Here is a 5,690-nt window from a genome sequence, read left to right as displayed (position 1 = left end):
CCAAACTATAGCCATTTTAAGACGTCTGAATATATCCGCTTAATTCGACCAACAGGAAATGCTTTCATCATAGCCGATTCATATAAATTAGTAGGATCCAAATTTACAATCGAACAAATAAGTACATTTTCGTCATAACAATTAACAAATGGATTTGTATCCTTATCATATCTTTTCAATACAATTAGAATACCATCTCTTTATCCCAATTCAATAAAGAGATGCATACCAATATATGTTAATATTTCTAATTCAGCTTTCGGGTTGTTTTAGTACTGTATTCCAATAATACATGGACTGGTAACAAATGGGCTCCATATAAGAAATAATGTGTCATCTCTGTATTCCTCACATTATAAAAGTCGCCACCGCTCCGGTGGTCTAGTGGTTAGAGCGTCCGCCTCGGATGCGGGAATTTGTGGGTTCGATCGCCGGCCGAGACATCCAAAAGATTTACAAAGGTGTTGCTAACAGCTGCCTCGCTTGGCGCTCAACATTAAGAGGTTAGTGTTTGGACTGGTCGGCCTGGTGTCAGGATAATGTGCCTGGGTGGGACATCATTCTACATGTCGGTGGCATGATGCCCCAGTGCTAGACATCACTATAAACTGTCACAATGCAGAAATCGTAGCGATTTGACTGAAAAATTGTTACAGCTACGTTAAAAATCCAAACCACACACACATCTACGTTGACAGCATGCAACAAGACGGTCGTTTTTAAGTATAGATCATCATATTCACCTAAGAGGTATGTTTGACATATATTCCATACATTTCTTAAAATGAGCATAATCTTCGTTTGATGTTACATTTTTAATTAATAATGAAACATTCAAATTTTAATAAAATGACTGCATTTTTTACAATTTGATTGAATGTAAAAATAACGTAATACTGATCTGAAATTTTGTACACTTCGAAAAAATCCTTTTCGTGTGAAAGAAATCCTTCGGATTCAATTTACATTGTAAGCGGCTGGGTAAAATTTAACCAGGATCAGTTAATATTCTAATGAAATTCATCCATTTCTTAATGAGGTGGGGATAGTTAAGTCTAGGTTCATTTCTAAAACCTATCAATATAAGCATATTGGTTAAATCCCATTTTCAGTTAACAGTTCAATTTTTACATCCGTCAGGAAAATTACTGGTTTTTCTTAAATAATCTTCAAATAGATTAGATGATAGCTTATCCAAACTGCTATTAAGAAATTACAAACGATCAATAAATCGTAATTACACAATAATAAAGGAACTGCATTTATCTATATTAATATGTATGCATAACCTAAGTTTGTTTTCCCAGCAGCCTCCATTATCAAATGTCCATCATAACCTTCTGGTTTATAAAATAATACTGAAATCGAGTTTTAAATCGAGTTATTTTCGGACGTAAATTATAAGCACTGTGCGGCACCCCTAAATTGACCAAAGAGGTGACAATTGTCATTGACTTCGTCATAGTCTATTTTTGGATTATACGTGTGGTTGACAGTTTCATTATCAAAGTTAGTTTTGTCTTCAAATAAAGTTTCCAGTTCCGTGGAACGTTTGAAAACATGACAAATCTTCTTTATTTTGTCAACCACTCATAAAGGAAGTATGTAACCACATGTTCCTCACGATATAAATCCATGTACATAAACTTTGCATCTCATCTTGAAACAACATAGGAATAATCACTTGTCGGAGGATCTGTAACTTGTTGAGAAGTATCTCACAGTTTTAAACTAACATTCTTCCTTTTAGGTTTCAAAGACAGTATAAATTTATGAAACGATCCATAATATCATTTTCCATCGTTTCTTAATTCAGAAATATCTTCCTCTTTTTTCAAGACAAAATATTTTGTCCCTTATAATCAATATACTGAATCGCTGTTTCTTTTGTTGCTGTTTTGTTTTCATTTGTTGTTAAAAAAAAAACCAGTTTCAGTCAAAATCTCCATCGTTTTATAAATGCAGGCGCCTTTTTGTCCTCTAGTTATTGGCCACGGTCATGCCATCTATAAAGTATATCATTCAAATGTCAATATACCTTTCGTATATAGTTCTTCATGTCTTTTGAAAACTGCTTATTGAAGGCTCTTTTGTTATACCCGATGCATCTACACTGAGGACGCTAGTGTTTCAAACGTATGTTGTCACTCATATGTTTATAAATAAGTGATATAAGACAAACTCGCATTAACGATGACATAATTCCATGTACTGAAAAATTTGGTCAATATATCATATATGTTGTCACACAATTTACGATGTCAGTCAATGAAGTTCAATAGTATTATCTTTAGGCATACATACATATATACAGAAATATATATTAAGCAAGTGTTGTAATACACCTGTTGAATATACGTGTCAATCTTTCAAACACACGTGTTCCGTATTTAATTTCTTTTCTTATCAATATCTGTATCGTACACAGGTGTTTCTCGGTGCCAAGTGTTGAAATATTTATTTTAGTACAAAAGTCAAAATTTATTTCAATGCATATATTTTTCAGTGACTGCAGAGACTGACTAGACGTTGAGTGTAGAACATAACAGTAAAAGAAATTTCGGGCGACGAAAAAAAAACGTGGGCTCGTCCGGGATTTGAACAAAGGACCTCTCGCACCTTAAGCGAGAATCATACCCCTAGACCAACGAGCCATTCTATTCTTATAATTGTATGAATGTCAAGCTGAATAATATAAGTTGTACATTATATTTTGTAACAAATCATACTTCCATGGTTTCATGATTTCTGTATTCTTTCAATATCTTACGCTCCATATCATGATACAGCCTGTCAAAATGTATAACTGTCACTAACCGATGATAACTTTCAAGAAAGTAGTGATGAAAAGAGTTCAAAATGAACGTGTCAGTCAACGTCACAGGTTTAATTAAGGAAATTTAGTAAAAGTAACTTTAGATTAAATTGCATGCAAAGATTGATACAGATTTTTTTACAACTTGATAAATATAATATTATATATATATATATATATATATATATATATATATATATATATATATATATATATATATATATATATGTGTGTGTGTGTGTGTGTGTGTGTGTGTGTGTGTGTGTGTCAGTGGTAAATATGTCCCTTTTCAATGAATCATATTTATATTATATTGTATATTATATTTCCTAATCAACAGAATTATATCATCTTCATCTTTACATTGACATAAGTTTCCATCCGCCGACTTACATATCCTTATCTCCTTGCTTACAGATACACATAGTCTTTGCTTACAGCTACATATAGTCATTGCTGACAGCTACATATAGTCTTTGCTTACAGTTACATATAGTCTTTGCTTCCAGCTACAGATAGTCTTTGCTTACAGCTACACACAGTCTTTGCAGGTGAATACAAAATGAAAATTAGCTATATCGTCTTCTCAGTAATTTTGTTTTGCTTCAATGTTATGTATTCCTGGGTCAGCGAACCCAAGTTAGCCGTATGCTATTACTTTGCAATTACATTTATAAACAGTCTTCGACGCTTTCCATAAAGCACAAGAGAGATATCAATTAAGGTGAAGATTCGAAAAGTTCTTAATGACAATTAGAATGAAACGGTACAAAGTAACATTATTGTTTCCTTAAAGTTTATATAGTACCAGCGTCTTTAAGAGTCCCTGATAGGAATATACTGTTTTTGTTTTTTTTACAAATGTGTTCCTCGTGTTGTTTGGTGTTTTGTTTTTTCAAGTTTCATTATCTGTCAGAATAACTGTATTGGTTCTTAAACTAACAACTTTACAGATCTAAAAAGTTCAAATACACATTACCGTATCTTATTATTCTTCCATTAAACATTGAAATGAACTTTCGAATGGCACGATTGCCAGCATATGTGTTTCGTTATCCTCTAAAGCTAAAGAAACTAATTGAAAAGATTTGGTGTGGTTGCTTTTGGACTTTCAAACACAATGGCATTTCTTGTTGTTTAGCGTTCCGCTCCGGTGGCCTAGTGGTGAGAGCGTCCGCCTCGGATGCGGGAGGTCGTGGGTTCGATCCCCGGCCGAGTCATACCAGAGACTTACAAAAATTGTACTAACAGCTACCTCGCTTGGCGTTCAGCATTAAGAGGTTAGTGTTTGGAATGGTCGGCCTGGTGTCAGGATAATGTGACTGGGTGGGATAGCATGCTACATGTCTGCGGCATGATGCCCCACTGCTAGACATCACTATAAACTGGCACATTGCAGATATCGTAGCGATATGACTGAAAAACTGTTAAAGCTACGTTAAAAATCACAATCACATCACATCACTGTTGTTTAGCGCATGGAATTCCTATAGATAACTCGGAAGAAAAAGCCAGCTTGTCTTGCAATGAAGGAAACTGAGTGTTGCCTTCATGGAAATGTAAAACCTTGAGCCATTCCCTCCGGTATTTGGAGTATAAAAAAATATCTAAGCTGGAATTAACCTTCAAGTAGTGTCAAAGAATGAACTCTCCAACTAGAATTATGGCGGCTGACGCATTTTCATTGCTGTCGATTCAACGTCCCAGAGGCATGGTATCAAATGGAACAGAAGAGATAATCGATGCTTTGAATGGTGCACTGCTGTTATATGCACCAAAAGGTTTCGCATGACAATGTGTGTAAATAATCTTTACCACGTGCCTAACGACTTTTATTAAACACTCCGAGTCTGGATTTGTAGGCGTGATTTTGGCTATGATTGCTGTAGATATTTGGAAGAAGAGACGTCTAGCATCATCTTGGATAGGTCTTCATATATTTAATTCGTTAAATATTAGCACTGATAATCCTTTTTTACATTTCCATGTTTATATCGTTATACATGGGATACAATCGTGCACCGTAGATAGATTAGAAATGTATCTGTTTACTCTTGTTGTTGGCCATGGTCATACCATTTGTAAAGCATGATAATTTGAAATATCTATATATCTCCTGTATGAAATTTTAAATGTCTTTTGACGAATATTAGCTTGCAGACATGATTATAAGAACCGCTATAGCTACATTGAGGACGCTGATTTTTCAAGCGTATTTTGGCACCTTTGATTTTATATAAAACAAAATTGGTATACCAACAACTCGTATTCACATAATTACTTTCCACTGAAAAATGTGCAATAATATACCATATATGTAGTCAGATAATTTACGATGACACTACATTGACAAGTCTTTGTTATCAATATCAGATTGTCATTGTGTACAGGTGTTACTCAGAGCTTAGTGAAGAAATGTATATTTCATTGCTTATCTGGCTTGGCTGTTAGACGCTTTTGCTCTTTAAAGGAATTAAAACAAAATGTGGGCTTATAAGTTTTAGTAAAGTAGGATATTATCGATGGCGACAAAGTGGGCAAATTAAAACATGATAAAATGTTGGGCTCGTCCGGGATTTGAACCCGGGACCTCTCGCACCCTAAGCGAGAATTATACCCTTACACCAACGAGCCGTGATGATGAAATGTCTGTTCCGATAACTGTATGAATGTCAAGTTTAAAGATGGATGTTGTACGTTGTAATGATGCATACCTCGCTTTATTTATTATTGTTGTATGCCTTCACCAGGTTACTTTCATGTGTATGATCCAGCGTCGCAAAATCTATGAATGACATTGACTGAATGACGATTGACAAGATAACGTTTATAAAAACAGCTCAAACTGAATTTATTGGTGATCATCGAAGTTACA

General features: G+C 34.6%; 1 non-coding gene across 1 annotated transcript; it reads right to left on the bottom strand.

Annotated features, from left to right (window-relative positions):
- Window positions 1-5,377: 5,377 nt before the first annotated feature.
- Trnap-agg (transfer RNA proline (anticodon AGG)) lies at window positions 5,378-5,449 on the bottom strand. The gene has a single exon. It is a non-coding gene; the product is annotated as a tRNA-Pro (tRNA).
- Between the last annotated feature and the right edge of the window lie 241 nt (window positions 5,450-5,690).

Source organism: Sinohyriopsis cumingii, chromosome 18 (genome assembly GCF_028554795.1).
Source record: "Sinohyriopsis cumingii isolate HCF-2022 chromosome 18, ASM2855479v2, whole genome shotgun sequence".
Taxonomy (NCBI): domain Eukaryota; kingdom Metazoa; phylum Mollusca; class Bivalvia; order Unionida; family Unionidae; genus Sinohyriopsis; species Sinohyriopsis cumingii.
This window is presented reverse-complemented; position numbering and strand designations above follow the sequence as displayed.